Source organism: Pongo pygmaeus, chromosome 1, assembly GCF_028885625.2.
Source record: "Pongo pygmaeus isolate AG05252 chromosome 1, NHGRI_mPonPyg2-v2.0_pri, whole genome shotgun sequence".
NCBI classification, from domain to species: domain Eukaryota; kingdom Metazoa; phylum Chordata; class Mammalia; order Primates; family Hominidae; genus Pongo; species Pongo pygmaeus.
Window position 1 is genome coordinate 110,972,019 of NC_072373.2, and position 26,022 is coordinate 110,998,040.

Below are 26,022 nucleotides of genomic sequence, written 5' to 3' on the forward strand. Positions count from 1 at the left end.
TATATAAAATATATAAATATAAATATATTATATATAAATATAAATATATTATATATAAATATAAATATATATACTATATATAATATATACATATATACTATATATAATATATAAATATAAATATATATACTATATATAATATGTAAATATAAATATATACTATATATAATATATAAATACAAATATATATACTATATATAAATATATATAAATATAAATATATATACTATATATAAATATAAATATATATATATATATCTAATTTTACTTTAAGTTCTGGGCTACATGTGCTGAACATTCAGGTTTGTTACACAGGTACGCATGTGCCATGGTGGTTTGCTGCCCCTCTCAACCAATCATCTAAATGCACAATATTATATTGTTAACTATAAGTCCTACGTTGTACAGCAGACATCTAATACGTATTTGTCTTGCATAACAGAAACTCTATGGCCATTGTCTCAGTTTGGTTGGGCTGATGTAACAATATACCATATACTGGGTTGCTTATAAACAAGAGTTTATTTCTCACAGTTCTGGAGGCTAGGAAGTCCAAGATCAATGTGCTGGCAGATTTGGTGTCTGGTGAGGGTCCACTTTCTCACAGAAAACCATCTTCTCACTCTAACTTCGCCTGGGAAAAGGGGAAAGGAGTCTCTCTTAGGCCTCTTCTACAAGGGCACTAATCTCATTCACCAGGTTTCCACTTCCAAGACCTCATCATCTCCCAAAGGTCCCACCTCCCAATAGCATTGCCTTGAGGGTATTTCGATATAAGATGTTTTTGAGACATAAATATTCAGACCATAGCACCTTTTGAGCAAAAATTCTCCATTTCTTCCTTCCCCAACCCTTGCCAACCACCATTCTATTCTCTCTCCTAGGAATTTTGACTACTTTACATACTTTATATAAATGGAATTATGCAATATGTGTCCTTTTGTGATTACTTATTTCACTCAGCATAGTGTCCTCTAGGTTCATTCATTTTGTCACAAATGGTAGGTTTTCCTCTTCTTAAAGGTAGAATAATATTCTATTATATGTATATACAACATAATTTTTATCCATTTATCTACTGATGGGTGTTTGGATAATTTTCTTATCTGGACTATTGTGATAATGCTGCAGTGAACATGGAGATGCAGATATCTCTTTGAGATTCTGATTTACTTCTTTTGGATATATGCCCAGAAGTGAGATGGCTGGATTATATAGTTCTTTCTTTAATTTTTTGAGGAATCTTCACACTATTTCTCATATTGGTTGCACCATTCTACTTTCCCCACAGCAGTATATAAGGGCTCCAATTTCTCCACATCCTTGAAGAAAGTATGTGTTTTTTTCCCCCATTATAGCCATTTTAACGGTATGAGATAGTATTTCACTGTGGTTTTTATCTGCATTTTCCTGATGATTAGCAATGTTGAGCATCCTTTCATACACACGGTAGCTATTTGTACATCTTCCATGGAGATATGTCTGTCCAAGTCCTTTGCCTGTATTTTAATTGGTTTATCTGTTTCTTTTTGCTATGTAGCTGTAAGAGATTCCTTTGGATATTAAACCCTTATCAGCTGTATGGTTTGCAAATATTTTTTCCCATTCCATAGGTTCTATTCACTCTGTTGATAATTTTTTTTGCTCTGTTGAAGCTTTTTAGTTTGAGGTAATTTGATTTTTGTCTATTTTTGCTTTTTTTTGTTCATGCTTTGGGGTCATACACAAAAAATCATTATTCAGACCACTGTCATGTAGGTTTTCCTCTGTTTTTTTTTCTAGTAGTAGTTTTATAGTTTCAGGTCTTATTTTTAAGAATTTAATACATTTTGAGTTGATTTTTGTGTATGATATAATAGGGGTCCCATTTCATTTTTTTTTTTTTGCATGTGTATATCCATTTTTCCCAACACCACTTGATAAAGAGACTATGTTTTCTTCATTGTGTGTTATTGACACTGTTATCAAAGATAAGTTGACCATATATGTGTGATTTATGTCTGGGCTTTCTATTTTGTTCCATTGGTCTATGTATCTGTTTTTATGTTGGTACCATACTGTTTTGATTATTATAGTTTTGTGGTGGATTTTTAAATCAGGTAATGTGATGCCTCTGGCTTTGTTCATTTTGTTCAAGACTGCTTTGGCTATTTGGGTTTTTCTGTGGTTCCATAAAAACTTTAGGATTTAAACAAATTTCTGTGAAAAATATCATGGGGGTTTTGGTAGGAATTGCATTAAATTTGTAGATTACTTTGGGTATTATGAACACTTTAATAATGTTAATTTTTTAAACCATGGACACAGAATATCTTTCCATTTATTTGTGTCTTCTTCAAGTTATTTCATCAATGTTTAATATTTTTCAGTGTACAGTTTTCACTTCCTTGGTTAAATTTATTCCTAAGTATTTCAGTGCTTAGGAATAATCACTTAATTTGATGCTGTCATAAATAAAAAAGTTTCCTTGATTTCTTTTCAGATAGACTGTTGTTAGTGTATAGAAAAGCTACTAATTTTTGTATGTTGATTTTGTATCATGCAACTTTACTGAATTTATTTATTTCAACTTTTTTTAATTTTTATTTTACTTTCAGTTCTGGGATACGGGTGCAGAATGTGCAGGTTTGTTACATAGGTATACATGTGCCATGGTGGTTTGCTGCACCTATCAACCTGTCATCTAGGTTTTAAGCCTTGCATGCATTAGGTATTTGTCCTAACGCTCTCCCTCCCCTTTCCCCACACACCCTGACAGGCCCCAGTGTGTGATGTTCTCCTCCCTGTGTCCATGTGTTCTCATTGTTCTCCTCCCACTTATGAGTGAGAACACGCGGTGTTTGGTTTTCTGTTCCTGTGTTAGTTTGTTAAGGCTGATGGTTTCCAGCTTCATCTATGTCCCTGCAAAGAATATGAACTCATTCTTTTTTATAGCTGCATAGTGTTCCATGGTGTATATGTGCCACATTTTCTTTATCCAGTCTATCATTGATGGACATTTGGGTTGATTCCAAGTCTTTGGTATTGTAAATAGTGCTGCAGTAAACATGCATGTGCATGTGTCTTTATAGTAGAATGATTTTTGATCCTTTGGGCATGTACCCAGTAATGGGATTGCTGGGTCAAATGGTATTTCTGGTTCTATATCTTTGAGGAATTTCCATATTGTCTTCCACAATGGTTGAACTAATTTACACTCTCACAAACAGTGTAAAAGCATTCCCATTTCCCCACATCTTCACCAGCATCTGTTGTTTCCTGACTTTTTAATAATCGCCATTCTAACTGGCATGAGATGGTATCTCCTTGTGGTTTTGATTTGCATTTCTCTAATGATCTGTGATGATGAGCTTCTTTTCAGATGTTTTTTGGCCACATAAATGTCTTGAGAAGTGTCTGTTCATATTCTTCAGTCACTTTTTGATGGAGTTCTTTGTCTTTTTCTTGTAATTTGTTTAAGTTCCTTGTAGATTGTGGATATTAGTCCATTGTCAGATGGATAGATTGCAAAAATTTTCTCCCATTCTGCAGGTTTCCTGTTCACTCTGATGCTAGTTTCTTTTGCTCTGCAGAAGCTCTTTAGTTTAATTAGAACCCATTTGTCAAGTTTGGCTTTTGTAGCAATTGCTTTTGGTGTTTTAGTCATGAAGTCTTTGCCTATGCCTATGTCCTGAATGATATTGCCTAGGTTTTCTTCTAGGGTTTTTATGGTTTTAGGTCTTATGTTTAAGTCTTTAATCCATCTTAAGTTAGTTTTTGTATGAGGTGTAAGGAAGGGGTCCAGTTTCAGTTTTCTACATATGGCTAGCCAGTTATTCCAGCACCATATGTTAAACAGGGAATCCTTTCCCCATTGCTTGTTTTTGTTAGGTTTGTCGAAGATCAGATGGTTATAGATGTGTAGTGTTATTTTTGAGGCCTCTGTTCTGTTCCATTGGTCTAGAGATCTGTTTTGGAACCAGTACCATGCTGTTTTGGTTACTGTAGCTTTGTAGTATAGTTTGAAGTCAGGTAGCATGATGCCTCCAGCTTTGTTCTGTTTGCTTAGGGTTGTCCTGGCTATACGAGCTCTTTTTGGGTTCCATATTAAATTTAAAGTAGTTTCTTTCTAGTTCTGTGAAGAAAGTCAATGGTAGCTTGATGGGAATAGCATTGAATCTGTAAATTACTTTGGGCAATATGGCCATTTTCATGATATTGATTCTTCCTATCCATGAGCATGGATTTTTTTTCCATTTGTTTGTGTCCTCTCTTATTTCCTTGAGCAGTGGTTTGTAGTTCTCCTTGAAGAGGTCCTTCACATCCCTTGTAAGTTGTATCCCTAGGTGTTTTATTTTCTTTGTAGCAATTGTGAATGGGAGTTCACTCAGGATTTGGCTCTCTGCATGTCTATTATTGGTGTATAGGAATGCTTGTGATTTTTGTACATTGATTTTGTATGCTGAGACTTTGTATTCCAAAATCTGGCAGAGATACAACAAGAAAAAAAATTTCAGGCCAATATCCCCGATGAACTTTGATGTGAAAATCCTCAATAAAATACTCACAAACTGAATCCAGCAGCACATTAAAAAGCTTATCCACCATGATCAAGTTGGCTTCATCTCTGGGATGCAAGGCTAGTTCAACATACGCAAATCAATAAACATAATCCATCACATAAACAGAACCAATGACAAAAAGCAAACGATTATCTCAATAGATGCAGAAAAGGCCTTCGATAAAAATTCAACATCCCTTCATGCTAAAAACTGTCAATTAACTGGATGTGGAATGAATATATCTCAAAATAATAAGAGTTATTTATGACAAACCCATAGCCAATATCATACTGAATGGGCAAAAGCTGGAAGCATTCCCTTTGAAAACCAGCTCAAGACAAGGATGCCCTCTCTCACCACTCCTATTCAACATAGTATTGGAAGTTCTGGCCAGGGCAATCAGGGAAGAGAAAGAAATAAAGCATATTCAAATAGGAAGTGAGAAAGTCAAATTGTCTCTGTTTGCAGATGACATGATTGTATATTTAGAAAACCCCATTGTCTCAGCCCCAAAACTTCTGAAGCTGAGTTCATTTATTAGTTCCAACAGGTTTTATTTTTGTTGGTGGAGTCTTTAGAGTTTTCTATATCTAAGATCATGTTATATGCAAACAGAAACGTGTTCACTTCTTTTATTCCAGTTTCTTTCTTTCTCTTGCAAATTGTTCTGGTTGGAACTTCCAGTACTATGTTAACTAAAAGTGATGAGAATGTGCATCCTTGTCTTAATTCTGATCTTAGAAGGAAGATGATATGGTTTGGCTGTGTTCCTACCCAAATCTCAACTTGAATTGTATCTCCCAGAATTCCCACATGTTGTTGGAGGAACCCGGAGTGGCGGGCAATTTAATCATGGGGTCGGTTTTTCCAGTGCTATTCTTGTAATAGTGAATAAGTCTTACAAGATCTGATGGGTTTATCAGGGGTTTCTGCTTTTCTTCTCCCCCATTTTCTCTTGCCGCCACCAGGTAAGAAGTGCTTGTTACCTCCTGCCATGATTCTGAGGCCACGCCAGCCGTATGGAACTGTAAGTCCAATTAAATTACTTTTTCTTCCCAGTCTCAGGTATGTCTCCATCAGCAGTGTGAAAGCGGACTAATACAAAAAGCTTTCAACATTTCACTGCTGAGTGTGATATTAACTGTAGGCTTGTCGTATGTGGGTGGTATTATGTTGAGATACTTTCCTTCTATACCTAATTTGTTGAGGATTTTTATCATGAAATGATATTGAATTTTGTCTAATGCTTTTTCTGCATCTATTGAGATGATGATATACGGTTTTTGTTCTACACTGTGTAAATGTGATGTATTACATTTCTTGCTTCATATATGTTAAACCATACTCACTTCCCAGAGATAAATCCCACTTGATCATGGCATATGATCCTTTAATGTGCTGTTTAATTTGGTTTGCTAATATTTTGCTGATAATTATTTCATTTATGTTCATTAAGGATATTGGCTTGTAATTTTCTTTTCTTGTAGTATCCTTGTCTTGGCCTGTGGTTTTCTTTTTTTGTGGTGTCTTTGTCTGGTTTTGGTATCAAGGTAATGTTGACTTCATAAAATTAGTTTAGCTGTGTTCCCTTCAATTTTTTTTTTTTTTTTTTTTTTTTTTTTTTTTTTTTTGAGACAGAGTCTCTCTCTGTCACCCAGGCTGAAGTGCAGTGGCGCGATCTCGGCTCACTGCAAGCTCCGCCTCCTGGGTTCACGCCATTCTCCTGCCTCAGCTTCCTGAGTACATGGCACTACAGTTGCCCGCCACCACACCCAGCTAATTTTTTGTATTTTTAGTAGAGAAGAGGTTTTAACATGTTAGCCAAGATGGTCTCGATCTTCTGATCTCGTGATCCGTACACCTTGGCCTCCTAAAGTGCTGGGATTACCGGCGCGAGCCACCGTGCCTGGCCCTCTTCAATTCTTTTTAAAAAAGCTTGAAAAAGATTAGCATAAACTCTTCAAATGATTGGCAAGATTCACCAGTGATGTCATATGGTCCTGAGCTTTGTTCATTGAATTTTTCAAAAAATTCCCAGTTCAATCTCCTTATTCTTTATTTGTTTGTTTATATTTTTTAGTTCTCATAATTTAGTCTTTGTAGGATGTGCATTTCTAGGAATTTATCCAATCTGTCTGGGTTACTCAATTTTTTGGTTTATGTATACATATTCATCATATTCTTTTGTGATTCTTTACATTTCTACAGCATTAGTTGTAATGTCTCATTTTCCATAGCTAATTTTATCTTGTTGCTTTTTTTCTTTTTTTCCTTAGGCTAAATGTCTGTCAAATTTGTTTATTTTCCAAAAAGGCAACTGAGTTTTTATCTTTTCTATTGTTTTTCTAGTCCATTTTATTTATTTCTGATGATATCTTTATTTCCTTTCTTTTGCTAACATTGGGCTTAGTTCTTGTTTCTTGAGGTATAAAATTATGTTGTTTATTTTAGATCTATTTTCTTTCTTAATGTAGGCATTTATTGCTATAATTGTTCTTCTTAGTATTGCTTTTGCTGCACGCCATTCATTAGGTATGTTGTTTTTTCTTCATTTATGTACAAATAATTTTTATTTCCCTTTTGATTTATTCTTTGACCCATTGGTTGTTTAAGAGTGTGTAATTTAATTTCCACATATTTTTTAGTTTTACATTTTCCTCCATTTATTGATTTCTAGTTTCATATCATTGCATTCTTTTTTTAAATTATTATTTACTTTAAGTTTTAGGGTACATGTGCACAATGTGCAGGTCTGTTATATATGTATACATGTGCCATGTTGGTGTGCCGCACCCATTAACTTGTCATTTAGCATTAGGTTTATCTCCTAATGCTATCCCTCCCCCCTCCCCCCACCCCACAACAGTCCCCAGTGTGTGATGTTCCCCTTTCTGTGTCCATGTGTTCTCATTGTCCAATTCCCACCTATGAGTGAGAATATGCGGTGTTTGGTTTTTTGTCCTTACAATAGTTTGCTGAGAATGATGGTTTCCAGCTTCATCCATGTCCCTAAAAAAGGACATGAACTCATCATTTTTAATGGATGCATAGTATTCCATGGTGTATATGTGCCACATTTTTTTAATCCGGTCTATCATTGTTGGACATTTGGGTTGGTTCCAAGTCTTTGCTATTGTGAATAGTGCCACAATAAACATACGTGTGCATGTGTCTTTATAGCAGCATGATTTATAATCCTTTGGGTATATATCCAGTAATGGGATGACTGGGTCAAACGGTATTTCTAGTTCTAGATCCCTGAGGGATCACCACACCGACTTCCACAATGGTTGAACTAGTTTACAGTCCCACCAACAGTGAAAAAGTGTTCCTATTTCTCCACATCCTCTCCAGCACCTGTTATTTCCTGACTTTTTAATGATTGCCATTCTAACTGGTGTGAGATGGTATCTCATTGTGGTTTTGATTTGCATTTCTCTGATGGCCAGTGATGATGAGCATTTTTTCATGTGTGTTTTGGCTGCATAAATGTCTTCTTTTGAGAAGTGTCTGTTCATATCCTTTGCCCACTTTTTGGTGGGGTTGTTTGTTTTTTTCTTGTAAATTTGAGTTCATTGTAGATTCTGGATATTAGCCCTTTGTCAGATGAGTAGGTTGCAGAAATTTTCTCCCGTTCTGTAGGTTGCCTGTTCACTCTGATGGTAGTTTCTTTTGCTGTGCAGAAGCTCTTTAGTTTAATTAGATCCCATTTGTCAATTTTGGCTTTTGTAGCCATTGCTTTTGGTGTTTTAGACATGAAGTCCTTGCCCATGCCTATGTCCTGAATGGTACTGCCTAGGTTTTCTTCTAGGGTTTTTATGGTTTTAGGTCTAACATGTATGTCTTTAATCCATCTTGAATTAATTCATTCTTTCTTCTGCTTGATCAAGTCTGCTATTGAAACTCTCTAGTGAATTTTTCTGTTCCACTATTGTATTCTTCACCTTTGGTATTTTTGTTTAGCTTTTTATCTTTTCTATCTCTTCATTCTCATTTTGTTCAAGCATTGTTTTCTTCATTTTGTTTAGTTTTATATCAGTGGTCTCTTGTAACTCATTTATTTTCTTTAATACAGTTAATTTGAATTCTTTGTCAAGTAATTTGTGAATCTCTATTTCTGGATGGTTACTGAAGATTTATTTTATGCCTTTATTGTGTCATGTTTTCTTGATTCTTCACATTCCTTGAATTATTGTATTGGTGTCTGTGCATTTGAAGAATCTGTGCCTTTTACCAGTCTCTCAGAGCAGTGTTAGTTATAGAAGGATGGCTGCCCCTTTTCCTTTTTCCCCTGTCTATTCCAGTTGTCCACACTCTGCTGGCAACTTCAGTGTTTGGTATGAGGTGAGAGAGAGACTGACTCCATGGGGGAATACATTGAAACACTGGGAACAAGGCACACTTTGTTTCTCTTCTTCCTTCCTGGGAAAAAAAAAAACACCTTGGTTCTGTGCCTTTTTCTAGTCTAGCAGAGCAGTGACAGGTGTAGAGGAATGTTCCTTCTCCTTTGCTCCTTGTTGTCTGAGGCACCCAGGTTTCATTGATCTTTTAGTGCATGGTATGAGGCAAAACGGAAATAGGCCCCTTCAGGAGTGCACCAAAAAGCCAGGAGGCATCTCTCTTTCCCCTCTATGGGACAAGTCATGGGTCATACCAAGCTTCTTGGATTTGAGCTTGCTAACTTGGAGGAGGGCTTGATGTGCACAAAGAAAATTTGCTCTTCTTACCTGTATTAGCACATTTTTTTCTCAGCTTTTTGCTCATCTGGAATGCTTAAATTTATTAACTGGATTCTGTATTTCTCATATAGGTGCTCTCATCTGAATATTATTGTTATATCAGTGTTTTGATAGAGGAACAAGGGCTAGGACTTCTTACTCGATGATCTTTCTGATGTTACTCCTGATGAAGATATTGTTGGACAAGCACGGTAGCTCATGCCCTTAATCCCAGCACCTTGGGAGGCCAAGGCGGGCAGATCACTTGAGGCCAGGAGTTCGAGACCAGCCTGGCCAACATGGTGAAGCCCTGCCTCTACAAAAAATTACCAAAATTAGCCAGGTGTGGTGGTGCACTTCTGTAATCCCAGCTGCTTGGGAGGCTGAAGCATGAGAATTACTTGAAACTGGGAGGTGAACCAAGATAGAACCACTGCACCTCAGCCTGAATGACAGAGCAAGACCCTGTACACACACACACACACACACACGATATTGTTAATGTGCTTTATATCTCTGCAAAGTTGATGGAAAGTTGCAAACTTTACAAGGGGTTGAGGTTGATTGGCTAAGGGGTGATGACATAACTTTGGAAGTTTATGTGAAGACTAGTAGAAATTATTCAGATGGCTTTGTTACAATGGCCATGGTTAGATGTTCACTCAAGCTTACCTATTATTTTCCTTTTAAACTAGTGGTAGGAAGACTAGTAGAAATTAATCAGATGGCTTTGTTACAATAGCCATGATTAGATGTTCACTCAAGCTTACCTATTATTTTCCTTTTAAACTAGTGGTAGGATTAGGAACATCTCACTGCATATATGTCAAACTATTTACTAAAAATATAGAATTTAGAAACTTTGTGATTGTTGCATACCATAGTGTTGGGATTATCTTGGAAGGTTAAAGCATGGAAAGGTATATTTCTTCCTAAGGGCATAGTCGATGTTTATTTGTTTACATATTTATTTGCACAAGCTTCACAAGTAATTTTGATGTAAGTGGTCAGATGACTCACATAGTTCATCTATCATTCATTATTTCATGCTTTCATGACAAAGTGAATAACAGAACAGGACTTGTTCATTGCCAATATTAGATGTAGGGAGAAAACAAATTCCTTTTGAATGTAGTAGTTTTTTTTCTTTTTTCTTCGTAATCTGAAGAAGCCAAGCCTATGAAAAAGGATGTTAATCACCTATCATTGGATGGTTCCGATCTTCCCTGCCATTTTCATAAATACATTATGGAAACATAAGCAAGCTTCAAATTCTGTTAAAGAAGTGTGTGTGTGTGTGTGTGTGTGTGTGTGGTTGAATATTTACATACACACATACAGGTTGAATACTCCTTATATGAAATTCTTGGAACAAGAAGTATATTTTGAATTTTAGATGTTTTTCAAGTTTGGAGATGTTTGCCTTATACTTACTAGTTAAGCATCCCAAATCCAAAAATGAAAAGTCTGAAATGCTCCACTGAGCATTTCCTTTGAGTGTCATGCTGGTACTTAAAAAGTTTTCGACTTTGGAGCATTTCAGTAAGGGGCACAGCAAGTGCAAAGGCACTGAGGCTCAATGGAAGAGGGCACATTGAAGGGACTGAAAGGTGGCTAGAGAGCAGAAAACACATCTTGATGTGTATTGGTGAGAAGCTTATCTGCTTGATACATATATATATATACAATTGTTTTGACCCTTTAAGAAGATTAATTGAAATATCTCCTTTGCTGCCCTCTCAACTTTAGCTTCTTCTTTTTTCTATCATAATCAAAAATGTTTCCTAGTTTTTTTGCAGAGGGTAGGGGGAGCTAATTGGGTCACATAGAATGGAACCTTAATACTTGCTTAAATTTAGACTCAAAATATGAATCTAAAACAATGTTTTATAAGCCCAGACAAAATATAAAGAAAAAATTTTATATTAAGAATTCAGAATTGTCAATCCTCTTGACCATCTTTTGAGTAGATATGATTGGGTTTAGGCTGGTATGGTTAACAAAAAAACAATTAGTCCCTTAGTAGTATAAAAGAACTTTTAGAAAAAAATTAGGCGTGTTTTCCAGTATACTCAATGTTATTGGTTGAGGAAAGAAATGGCAGCACAAATTATGAGGTGGCGAATCCTTCACTTCTGAATGCTAACCTACAGGATGATACTTTCTTCTGACTTTTCTTAATAAATTATAAAATTTAAAGTCATAGGCATTCTGGTGGTTTGCAGCCTCATAATAACCCTTCCAGAAGAACCTAAACTAGTCTCAGGTAATTATTTATCATTCGAATCTAATACTTTTTCTACATCTTGCCAAGTCATCTGATGTGTGCCAGTTGGTGGAAGGAAAATTATAAATACCATTACCATCCGTCACTGCTGCAAATCACTGAAGTGGGATCCCTCTGCCTGTGTTTATCTAGCAACCAGTGTTGTGTTGCTAACGTGAAGCTCACCCCACATGAACTCTTCAATCATTTAGCAAGACCTTTCAGCTTCACCTTTAGGAGCAAGATCCAGTAAACATTTTAAACTGTCTCTGTATCTGTGAGAGTTCATGTAAAGAAAAGAGAGTAGACACATCCCAGATACAAAACTATCCAAGCCCATTCCCTATTCTGCTCATCTAGCAAGGGAAATAGGCCTCTATGAATATTTACAAAAATTTAAAAATATGAAGTTGTTTATCAACATTATTTCCTGATTATCTATATAATAATAAATTGCAGGTATTCTCTAGATATATTGCACTGTGTATAAACTTTTGTGCTGTTCTAGGATTAAATCATTCTAATCATCTCCTATTTCTTCTAAGAGAGGACTTGTGCTTATAACTTAACTATATTACATACCTGCTCACATGCTTTTAAAATCAAGTTACTCTCTTCCTTAAAGCCCTTCAGGGGTCCTCATTACTTACAGGATACAGTATAAAATCTGAATTTCTTAGCATGGCATCAAGTCTCTTTATCTTACTTATTTACGAGTATTGCTTCTATTTTCTCCCTTTTTAGGACAGTCTTCCTTCCACTGTTTGCCTTTTTCATCCTTGTGAAGCTTTGCACCTAACCCCTTTATCATGTGTTTAGAGAAGTATACATCAAATCTTTGTCACTTGTCATAAGCTGCCTTGAATTCTGGTAATTTTTAAAATGTGTGCATGCCATGCCTGGAAAGAGGACAACATGCCAATTTTTTGTTTGTTTGTTTGGTTTTTGTATTCTTTGTGGTACCTTGCAAGCTAGAGGTGTGTGGTAAGTAACTCCTGGTAATCACAACTAAAGTTAGCATAATGGTTAGTAATTTTGTACACTTTACATGAATGCTGAGCAATAAATAGTAGGTCAACATCAGTCAACATTTCTTTTAATTCTTTGTTTTCTGAGTGGTATGCATCAGTTATATTAATATGCACATAATTATTTTTGAATGCCTTTTATTTCAAATATTAATAGACCTGTAATGTACACATTTAAAATAACAAAATATCCTTGGTGTGGTGCATATATTGGCCGCATTGGTCACTAGATGGCACACCACAAGCTCCTGTGGGTCAGTGACACAGGCTGACCCATTATTTGAAGAAAGACTGCAAAGATTCTGAGCAATTTTCTTTGGGAAAAATGTCATCAGAGTGATATTCAGTAAGTGTATTTCAAAGTAAAAATTATATTTGTAATGCATACTTAAACTTTTATGACAGATGTGAAGGTGAGCTGTATAGAATTGTTCATTCAACAGCTAATTATTGTTTTAAAGAAACTAGGTATTAGGTACTATGTCAGGCCCTGAGGAAGACAGCAAGATAATAAGACCTGGGCCTGGCTGAAGTTTAGATAACAGCATAAGATAAGAGCTTAAGTCTCTACTTTACCTTCCAAGTGGTGACTGTGACGCTGGAATAGGGATTCCTTCTGGAATGGAATCTCCGATTTACAGGAATCTCACCAAGGTCTCTTCTGCAATGCAATTTGTCTCTTTGAAGTCTAAATTACAGTTTAAACAACTGTATTAAATAACTATTCCTTTGTTGCATAAATATAAGGAAAATTATCAATGATGGCTTAAGTTTCTGGCTTTTGTGTATCTATTTTACTTTTGATTTTTATGGATACATAATAGCTGCACATATTTATGGGGTACATGGGATATTTTGATATAAGCATACTATGTGTAACCATCAAATCAGGGTAACTAGGATATCCATCACCTTAAACATTTATCATTTCTTTGTGTTAGGAACGTTCCAATTCCACTCTTTTAGTTATTTTGACATTGATGACTATAGTCACCCTATTGCGCTACCAAACACTAGACTTTATTCCTTCTATCTAACAGTATTTTTGTATTCATTAACCAACACTTCTTTATCCCCTCCTTCCCACTACCCTTCCCAGGCTCTGGTAACCATCTCTTATTCTCTATCTCCATGAAGTCGATCTTTTTAGCTCCAAGATATAAGTGAGAACATGCAATATTTGTCTTTCTGTGCCTGGCTTATTTCACTTAACATAAGAGCCTCAAGTTACATGTTGCAAATGACATGATTTTATTTTTATATGGCTGAATAATATTTCATTGTGTATATATACCATATTTTCTTTACTCATTCATCTGTTAATGAATACTGAAGTTGATTCCATATTTTGGCTATAGTGAAGAGTGCTGCAGTAAACATGAGAGTGCAGATGTCTCTTTGATTACGAATTTCCTTTTGGATATATAACTAGTAATGTGATTGCTGGATCATGTGATATTTCTACTTTTATTTTTTTGAGAAACCTCCATACTGTTCTCCATAGTGGTTGTATTAATTTACATTCCCATTGACAGTGTAGGAGAATTCCCTTTTCTCTACATCCTTACTAGCATCCTTTATTACTAGTCTTTTTGATAAAAGCCATTTAAACTGGGATGGGACATCTTGTAGCTTTGATTTGCATTACTTTGATGATTAGTAATGTTGAACAATTTTTAATATACCTGTTGGCCATTTGTATGTCTTCTTTTAAAAATGTTTATTAACATCTTTTGCTAATTTTTAACCAGATTGAGATTATTATTTTGTTTTTGCTGTTGAGTTGTTTTAGCTTCTTCTATATTCTGGTTATTAATCCCTTGTCATATGGGTAGTTTGCAGATATGTTCTCTCATTCTGTCTTCACTTAATTGATTGCTTCCTTTGCTGTGCAGAAGCTTTTCAGCTTGATGTAATCCCATTTGTTAATTTTTGCTTTAGTTGCCCAAGCTTTTGAGCTCCTATTGAAGCAATTTTTGCCCAGACCAATGTCATGGATCATTTCCCCCAATGTTTTCTTCTAGTAATTTTATTGTTTCAATTTTACATCTAAGTCTTGTAATCACGTTGATTTGATTTTTGTACATGGCAAGCAGTAGGGGTCTCATTTCATTCTTGTGTATATGAATATCCAGTTTTTCCAGCATTATTTATTGAAAATATTGTCCTTCCCTTAATGTACATTCCCAGTGCCTTTGTTGAAAATAAGTCTTTTGTAAAGGTGTAGATTTATTTCTGAGTTTTCTATTCAGCTCCATGGATCTATGTGTCTGTTTTTATGCCAGTATCATTGTTTTGGTTACTATAACTTTGTAGTATAATTTGAAGTCAGGTAATATAATGTTTCCAGTTTTGTTCTTTTTGCTCAGGATTGTTTGGGCCATTCTGAAACTTTTGTGATTCCATGTAAATTTTAAGATTATTTTTTCTACTTGTGAAGAAGGTCACTGTTATTTTGATAAGGATTGCCTTGAATATTATTAGAATTGATAAACGAATTCAGTAAAGTTGCAAGATATAAAATCAACATACAAAAATCAGTAACATTTCCGTAGGCCAACAGTGAACAATCTGAAAAAATAAGCCAAGAAAGTAAGCACATTTACAATAGCTACAAATAAAATAAAATACCTAGGAGTAAACTTAACCAGAAAATTGAAAAATCTCTATAATTAGAACTACAAAACATTGATAAAAGGAATTGAAGACACAAAACAATAGAAATATATTCCATGTTAATGGATTGGAAAAATTAATATTGGTTATATTCATATATATATATGCATACATATATCCAACTTATCATGAAGTTGGAGCATGGCAGGAGCTATGCCCACGGAGCATGGGTTCCTTCACTTTACCCATATGTGTGTATATATATATATGCATTTATATGCATGTATATGTGCAAATATATATGCATATATATGTGTTGCTTCACTGAAACCCTATATATATATGTATATATATGCTTTTATAAAGTCAAGGAAATTTATTTCCTGAGGTCATGACACAGGAAGTCGAATCCTAGCAACTTCTCATAATGAAGAGGAGCTCTCATAATGAAGGTCAGAGTGCTGATTGACCTGCCAGGTGGACCACAAAGCTGCAGTCTGTGTTATCTTATTACAAAACGCTCAGTTACCTTTGTTTAGTGTTAAAACCATGGAGTGCCCAGAGCCAAGTATCAGCGAGCAGATCCTGAGCATGCTCTGGATGCCAACCAGGCCCCAGAGAAGCAGCCACATACAGAGCCAGGCAATGCCAGGTTTCACTGTGAGAACTTGAGAAGAAGGGAGAGCATTAATAATTTATAGAAAGTCCAGCTACTGGGTCAGGTTGAGACAAACCATTGTGTGATGGGGTTTGTATCAGCAGGCTGAAGATGTTTCTGGTTTTTTATTGTTATCATTCGGGGCTCCAGGAGAGGGTCTTCGGGGCCACCTGAGCCCTGAAATTGGGAAATTTCTCATAGCTGCTCATGTCAGGAGCCTTCTTACTGCTGCTGGTGGTGGTCCAGGGTGTGTCCCATACCGCAAAGCCTCTGAATGCACCTTGGACTCCTCATGCACTGGGGACTTCATGTATACCTGCAGCACCTTGCTCTCCACCACACCAGCCAGGTATTCCTCCTCTAGGTTGAGGATGTGGTCAATGGCTTTCTCCATGTTCTCTGGGAGCCTCATCATGATGCCACAGTTGGGGTTGGGGCCTCCTCTCTGTGGGAAACAAATGTCAACTTTGAATTCCTCCACGATTTTGGATCCATGATTTTTGCTGCAGGCACCAGTGATGTGGGATGTCCAGTGGAACGTCCTCAGAAACCATCTGCTCAAGTTCATCCACAATAATCAATATAGTATCTTGTGTAGCTTCTGTATTCTTTTTGTACCCTGTGATGGTAATTTGGTCCTGGGGCTGCTTCCCATCATCCTCAACAGGAAACTGGATGTTCATGTCATGCTCCAAGCAGATTTGGGTAATCATTGCCCCATCTCTCCCAATAATCTTGGGATGGCATTTGGAGTCTTCAATGACACTTCACTTAAAACTCCTTAAAGCCCAGTCCTCCTGTCCAGCCTGCAGCTCCTTCATTTTTATATTATTAATTTTTCTGCTACAAGTAGACTTGGAGTAAATGTAGGATAAGGAAGACTCACTACCCACATCTTCTGATCAAGAAAGGGCTTATCATGAAGTTGGAGCATGACAGGAGACATGTGTTGCTTCACTGAACCCCAGTTCCAGGGATATATTTTCTTTCTTCTGGATCTGCTCCCTACTGACCTTAACACATCCCTTTACCTCCTTAAACTTTAATATCAACGTCTGACTAGAGGTTTGTTCTAGGCCTGCATCACAGTACTAGTACCTTTATTTTCACCTGTGTCTTCATTTCTTCAACTTCGTGATCTCTCCCTAGCTTAAAATTCTTTAGTAACCTTCCATGACTTTCAGGTTAAAAGTCTAGTACCGAGCTTGTCACACACAACCCTACATAATCTTGTCACATCAACTTTTCTAGCCTCATGGCCTGCCACTTCTTCTTCTATATCTTGAATTACTATTTGCAGTTTCCCAAACAAATTATGCTTTTTTTACACCTCTGTGGTGTTAGTTCTCTGCTCTCAACACCTTCCTTCCCCCCTACTCCACACGCATCTCACTAAATCCTTATTAGTCATTCATTCTCTGCTAGGGCAACATTTCCCAAGTGTCTTCCCTGGCCCCTATAGTTATAATTAGATTTTTTACTTCCAGGTTTCCAAAGCATCCTGTACCTTTACATTCACTTATCATACTCTGCAGAGAATGTGTTTTTGTTGTTGCTGATTTCTAAATTTTTTATTTACTCTCTTATTTTATCCATCATCATCTTAATCTATATGCTCTTGAGGTGAGTAACTGGGTCTTTTTAATCTTTGTGTCACTGGGTCTTGTAAATTGCTTAATATGCAGGTCTTCAGTAAATGTTGAATGAATGAATGAATGACATTTCTCTAGGCAACATTTGAAAATTATTTTGGAGAGTGTTGGGGGATGGTGGACATATTAAGTAGGAAGCTTTTCTAAACAGATTACATAGCAGAAAAAAGAAGACTACATTGATATTGAAAGAATTAGCTGACTCAAATAGTATATTGTTTACCACCTCAAGAAGAAAGTAGGAGAATAGGTAAACATTTCACAGTTATCTGCAGTGTATTTAAATATCAGTGAATGTAGATTCATGAGCCCAAAGCCATTGTGCAATATCACTGAAAGCTCACCTTTTTTTCAAACTGCAAGTACATAAGACTCCACAGTTCCCTGGGCAGGACTTTAATTGTACGTACTTTAGGTAATTAGCTTATAGGATAAAAATAACCCACAGAGTATTAAACCTGAAATCAAATATACAAATGTACATGTAGATGTTTGCTGTAGTATAACTTTGACATCTTTTCAGAAAGAAACATTTCCTTCCTTTACCCAATACTACATTCACAGAGGCAAATAATCCCAACATCTTCCTTCACACAATGGGTTATATACCTCTAGCCTCATGAATGGTGACCTCACACTGGGGCTACCTTGTGCAGGCTTTAGTACCTCTCAAGGTCCCCAGCCCCCTTAAATGAATGATTACTGACGTTCACATGGGGCTCCCAGTTGAAAATACCCACTGTCTATTGCTTTTTCTCCAAAAGCTATTTAATCCTAATTTATTACTCATCTTGTTCCCTTTCCCCTCTTTGCAATCTCTTCGGAGTATCGTATCTGATTTATAGTTATTCCTAATAGTAATTGCTATGTTATTACATTACAGAAATTTTAAAGTCATTTAATGTTTTCCATTATAAATAGCACATTTTAATAAAAAATGCAGAAATTCAAATAAAGAAATTTAAAAACATTGTTCTTTTATTCTATATGATCATTAGTATTTTAGGGTATTTCCTCCCATGTACTTTTATACACACAGTTTTTTCAACCATGAAATATTTTTGTATATGGAATTTTTAGTAAACATTATAAGAAAAACTTTTGTATTCTTATGAACTCTTGATAAAATGCATCTGTTTTCCAATTTATTAACTCTATGTTACAGAGATAAAGCTGTGCGTTAAATACACTGTTTTCTCTTCCTGGCATACAATAAGATTACATTTTAGAGCCCCTCTTACAGTTAGGTTGGGACCTATGTGACTGAATTACAACCAACGGAATGTGGAAAAAGTGATGCAAGCCTCTTTTAGGACTTATCCCTAACAGTACTCTGTATGATCCTTTAGCTTTTTGTTCTTTGTCCTTGAAAGCCACATATTCCAAATACTGTAGCTATTAATTTATGATAGAAGGTGTGTGGATTCCTCAGTCCCTGCTTGGAGAAAAGCTGACAAGAAGAGCCCTTCAACCCACATTGGATTGTGCCATTAGTTGTGTAAAACCACTGAAATTTTGGTGTTATTTTTTCACTAGGGCATAGCTGAGCCCATCCTGGCTAGTATACATATTGCTTCTTTTGGTAATTGCTTAAAATCTTTTTTTTGTTATTATAAATTACAATATGTTAATATTTGCATTGAATTTTTTTCTTTTCTATTTCAAATTATTTTTAGATGGATTTCTAAAGGTAAAAATGTCGATCAAAGGATATAATGTTTACTACATATTTGTAGTTTCTTTTTACCTATTTCTCTCACAGCATTATACACATTTATATAATTATGAACATGTCTCTTACTCCTATGAGATTGCAAGTTGCTCAAAGGAAGAGCAGTACTTTATTCACTTTTGTATTGCCATTACCCAGCACAGTGTTTATAACCTAGTAGGCACTGAAGAACATTTGCAGAAAACATGAAGAAGTGGGTATAGATTGTTAAATGACAGCTATATTGTAATCATTCTCATGATTTTGGCATTAGTAATGGCAAATTCTATCTCTAAAACTTAATATACTTACCCTTTTATTTTTACTTATTGTTTTGGCCCAAAGTAGGCATTAACTTAAGGCTAATGCTTGACTACCAAACATCTAGGGAAGTAATGAAAGTGTGTCTGAAATTACAGATGAGGCAGTTCCTTCTTCCCATTGTTATTGTGCCTCTGATCTTAATTTTGGCTGTATTAGTATGCCCTATAAAGTTACAGACTGTATCTATATAATGTAATATAAAAAAGCAAAATGTTTTAGATGATTTGAATACTTTTCTAAACAACTGGGTTATATTGCTAATGCAGATCAATTATCTGGCATGTGGTCATAGATATCCTAAATAATGGATTTTTTCAATGGTTATATTAATCAATGTCAAAATTTCATTTGAATGGAGGAGTAATGTATTTTATATCTACTGCACTGTAATTGCTCTATTGGTTTAGTAATAAAGCATATGCTTATTATATACATTTACCCATATTATAGGTCAATTTATACTCTTTATGTTCTTTAGACTATATATATATATGTGTGTATATATATATATATGTGACAAATATCAATCACATTTTTATTTACCTATAGACGGAGATTACACCTTGTCCCTGAGAAAAGACACATCTTCTACATAGATGGGAGGGAAGGACGTAGACAGGGGTAGAGAAAAAGATACTTGTCTAAGTATATTTATGAGGAGACCATAAGATAGATGGAATCTTAACTTAGTGTGCTCTATTTTCTCCATTTTCTTCTATGAAAGCAGGAGATCACATCTTTGCTGAGCCTTAATGAAATGGTGCCCATCCAATTTGCTGCCCTGTGATCCTTTCCTCCCTCCTCTGGGACCTTCCCTCCCTCCTCTGGGACCTTCCCTCTTTTTGCTCTGGCATTGCCAATGTTTGTCTTCCTAACAGTTTCTTTCATTCTGCCTGGAGACAAGCTCAAGCTCTTTCATAACTCCCTCCAAATATTCCTTTGACTGTCATCTTCTTTCTCACTAATATCCAATCATTCTTGTCATCAAAGTTTTTTTTTTAATTTTTATTATACTTTAAGTTTTAGGGTACATGTGCACAATGTGCAGGTTTGTTACATATGTATACATGTGCCATATTGGTGTGCTGCACCCATTAACTCGTCATTTACATTAGGTATATCTCCTAATGCTATCCCTCCCCCAAACACCCTCCCCACAACAGGCCCCGGTGTGTGATGTTCCCCTTCCTGTGTCCAAGTGTTCTCATTGTTCAATTCTCACCTATGAGTGAGAACATGCGGTGTTTGGTTTTTTGTCCTTGCGATACTTTGCTGAGAATTACGGTTTCCAGCTTCATCCATGTCCTTACAAAGGACATGAACTCATCATTTTTTATGGCTGCATAGTATTCCATGGTGTATATGTGCCACATTTTCTTAATCCTGTCTATCATTGATGGACATTTGGGTTGGTTCCAAGTCTTTGCTATTGTGAGTAGTGCCGCAATAAACTTATGTGTGCATGTGTCTTTATAGCATGATTTATAATCCTTTGGGTATATACCCAGTAATGGGATGGCTGGGTCAAAAGATATTTCTAGTTCTAGATCCCTGAGGAATTGCCACACTGTCTTCCACAATGGTGGAACTAGTTTACAGTCATTAAAAAGTCAGGAAACAGCAGGTGCTGGAGAGGATGTGGAGAAATAGGAACACTTTTACACTGTTGGTGGGACTGTCATCGAAGTTTTTAAAAAGGAAATCTATAGTGATCACCTCTACTTCCTTGTGTCCCCTCTCTCCTTGAATCACACAGTAACTCCATCTTTTGGTGATAGTGTTTGGTCTAACATCACCACTGACCTTAGTTGATAAATCATGCTGCTATAAAGACACATGAACACGTACATTTATTGCAGCACTATTCACAATAGCAAAGACTTGGAACCAACCCAAATGTCCAACAATGATAGACTAGATTAAGAAAATGTGGCACATATACACCATAGAATACTATGCAGCCATAAAAAATGATGAGTTCATGTCTTTGTAGGGACATAGATGAAATTGGAAATCATCATTCTCAGTAAACTATCGCAAGGACAAAAAACCAAACACCGCATGTTCTCACTCACAGGTGGGAATTGAACAATGAGAACACATGGACACAGGAAGGGGAACATCACACTCTGGTGACTGTTGTGGGGTGGGGGAAGGGGGGAGGGATAGCATTAGGAGATATACCTAATGTTAAATGACGAGTTAATGGGTGCAGCACACCAGTATGGCACATGTATACACATGTAACTAACATGCACATTGTGCACATGTACCCTAAAACTTAAAGTGTAATAATAAAAAAAAAAGTAAAATAAAATAAAATAAAGAAAATTCAGTGGGCGTTTGTAAATTGTCATCTTATTCAATCACTCTGCAGCTTCAGACACTAATAAACATTCCTTCTTTCTCAAAACTCTCTCCTACATGGTTTCTGGGACACCATATTCTCCTATTTCACCTCACCCCTAAGTTGCCCCTCTATTATTGAATTCTTCTCAGACATTGTTTACCAGATTCTACCCTCTTTCTCTGAAGTCACTGCTATAGTTATCCACATTGAATGTAGGTCTCTCAATTTTAGCTGTTGTTTTAAACAAGATTTGATAATGCAAAAACAGAAAAGCAAATACTGCATGTTCTCACTTAGAAGTGGGAGCTAAACATTAAGTACATGTGGACACAAATATAGAAACAACAAACACTGGAAATTCCAAAAGTGGTAGGAAGGGAGGAGGGCAAGGGCTGAAAAACTACATATCTGGTAGTACATTCAATACTAGATTCTAGTGATGAAAACACTAGAAGCCCAAACCTCAACATCATGCAAATATACCCATGTAACAAACCTGCCCATATATGCCCTGAATCTAAAATAATAAAATTTAAAGGTAACCAAAAACATGAAATTCTAAGAACTATAAAACAAATAGAAATCTGTACTTAAGTAAATAAATAAGGTCCAAGTATAATGTCATGTATTGAGTATAATTAAAATATTCTGATCTTCACAGAAGTTCATGTTTAGAAATCCCTTCGGTCCTTCCTTTGTTTGTGCTGTACTCAACCTTATAAAATAAAGTGATAGAAAGTGAAGGGATGGAAAAGATATTCTACACAAATGGAAACCAAAAAAGAGCAGGAGCAGCTACACTTAGACCAAGTAGAGTTCTAGTCAAAAACTGTAAAAAGAGACAAACAAGGTCATTATATAGTAATAAAGCATTCAATCCAGCAAGAGGATACAATAATCACAAATATATATATGCACACAATACCAGAACACTGAAATATAAAAAGCAACTATTAATAGATTTAAAGGAAGAGAGAGACTACAATACAATAACAGTAGGAGGACTTTAACACCCAACTTTCAGCAATGGATAGATAATCCATATAAAAAATTAACAAAGAAGCATTAGAGTTAAACTACATTCTAGATCAAAAGGACTAACTGACATTTACAGAATGTTTCATTCAGTTGTTGCAGAATACACATTCTTCTTATCAGCAAATGTAATATTCCCCAGGTTAGACCATATGTAAGACATATCTTAACAAATTCAAGAAAAGTCAAATCATATCAAGTATCTTCTTCTGACCACAATGAAATAAAACTAGATATTAATAACAAGAGGAACCTGGGAAATGGTACAAATGCATGGAAATTAAACACCATGCTCCTGAATGACCAATGGGTCAATGAAAGGATTAAGAAGGACATTTTAAAAATTCTTGAAATAAATGAAAATGGAAACACACATACCAAAACCAATGGGATATAGCAAAAGCAGTACTAAGAGCAAAGTATATAGCAATAAATGCCTGCACCAAAAAAGTAGAAAGACTTCAAATTAACAACCTAACAATGTACCTCAATGAACTAGAAAAGCAAGAACAAACCAAACACAAAATTAGAAAAGAAGAAATAATGAAGATCAGAGCATACATAAATAAAATTGAGACTAAAAATGCAAGAGATCAGCAAAATAAAAATTATGTTTTTTGAGAAGATAAACCAAGTTGGCAAATCACTAGTGAGACTAAAAAAAAGAGAGCAAAATAAATAAATCAGAGACAAAAAAGAAAACACTACACCAAAAGTACAGAAACCAAAACCAAGGAAAGGATCACTAGAGACTATTATGAACTTCTAAGCACCAACAAATTGGAAAACCTATAGGAAATGGATGAATTTCTGGACATGGACAACATACCAAGATAGAACCATGAAGAAATAGAAAACTTGAACAGATTATTAGTGAGTAACAAGATCAAAGCATAATAAAAAGTCTCCCATCAAAATAAAAAGCTCAGACCTGATGGTTTCCCTGCTGAACTCTATCAAGCATTTAAAGAAGATCTAATGTCACTTCTTCTTCAATTATTAGAAAAAAAAAGAGGAGAGAATACTTCCAAACTCATTCTAGGAAGGCAAGCATTACCCTGACACCAAAACTAGGTAAGCACACAACAATAAAAGAGAACTACAGATTAATATCCCTGATAGGCCAGGCACGGTGGCTCACGCCTGTAATCCCAGCACTTCGGGAGGCTGAGGTGGGCAAATCACGAGGTCAGGAGTTCGAGAGCAGCCTGAGCAACATGGTAAAACCCTGTCTCTACTAAAAATACAAAAAATTAGCTGGGTATGGTGGCAGGCACGTGTAATCCCAGCTACTTGGGAGGCTGAGGCAGGAGAATCGCTTGAACTCGGGAGGTGGAGGTTGCAGTGAGCTGAGATCATGCCACTGCACTCCAGCCTGGGTGACAGAGTGAGACTCTGTCTCAAAACAAACAAACAAACAAACAAAAAACAATAAATATAGACGCAAAAATCTTCAACAAAATACTAGCAAACTGAATTCAACAACACATTAAAAAGATAATTCACCATGATCAAGTGGGATTCATCCCAGAGATGCAAGGATGGTTCAACATATGCAAATCAAAAACCATAATACTCACATTAGTAGAATCAAAAACAAAAATAATATCACAGCATCAATAGATGCTGAAAAGTGTTTGTTAAAATTCAACATCTCTTCATAATAAAAACTCTCAACAAACTTGGTATGAAGAAACATACCTTAAAACAATAAAGGCTACATGTAATAAAACCATAGTTAACATTATGCTAAACAGGGAAAAATTGAAAGCTTTTTCTCTAAGATCAGGAACAAGACAAGGACACCAACTTTCACCAGTTTTATTCAACATAGTACTGGAAGTCCTAGCCAGTACAATTGGGCAAAAGAAAGAAATACAAGGTATCAGAATTGGAAAGCAAGAAATCAAACTGTCCTTGTTTGCAGACAACACAATCTTATATTTAGAAAAATCTAAAGAGTCCACAAGAAAACTGTTAGAACTGATAAACAAACTTAGCAAATTTAAGCATACAAAAATCAGCATATGAAAAACAGTAGCATTTCTATATGCCAACAGTGAACAATTTGAAAAAGAGATCAAGAAAGAAATCCCACGTACAACAGCTACAAAAAAACCTGATGAAGGAAATTGAAGAGGGCACCAAAAAATTAGAAAGTATCCCATATTCATGAACTGAAAGAACTAATATTGTTAAAATATCCATACTACCCAAAGTAATCTATAGATTCAGTGCAATCCCTATCAAAATTTTAATGATATTCTTTATAGAAATAGATAAAACAATCCTAAAATTTGTACGAAGCCACAGAAGACTATGAAAAGCCAAAGCAATCGTGAACAAAAAGAACAAAGCTGGAGGCATTACACTACCTGATTTCAAAATATACTACAAACCAAAACAGCATGGTACTGGCATACAAACAGAGGCATAGACCAATGGGATGGAATAGAGAAACCGGAAGTAAACCCACACATTTACAGCCAACTCATTTTAAACAAAGATACCAAAAACATATATTGTGTAAAAGACGGTCTCCTTAATAGATAAAAATAAATAAATATTATATAGTTTTCCTGAGAAAACTATATATCCATATGCAGAAGAATAAAACTAGACTCATATCTCTCACCATATAAAAATCAAATCAAAACAGATAAAAGACTTAAGTGTGAGTTGAAACTATAAAACTACTAGAAGAAAACACTAGGAAAATGATCCAGGACATTGGTCTGAGCAAATATTCTTTTGGTCAGATCTGAAAAGCACAGACAATGAAAGCAAAAATAGGCAAATGGGAGCATATCATGCATAAATGCTTCTCCATAGCAAAAACAAAACAAACAAACAACAAATAAAAACAAAACAAATGAACAAACAAAAAATCATAGTGAAGGGACAACCTACAAAATGGGAGAAAAAAACTGTAAACTACCCATCTGACAAGGTGTTAATAACCAAAATATATATCTAACCCTTGAACAACATGCAGATTAGAAGCACTGACTCAACCCTCCACAGTAAAAAATCAGTGTATAACTTTTGAAAACTTAACTACCAATAGCCTATTGTTGACTGTACCAGTAACATAAGCCATAGATTAATACATATTTTGTATGT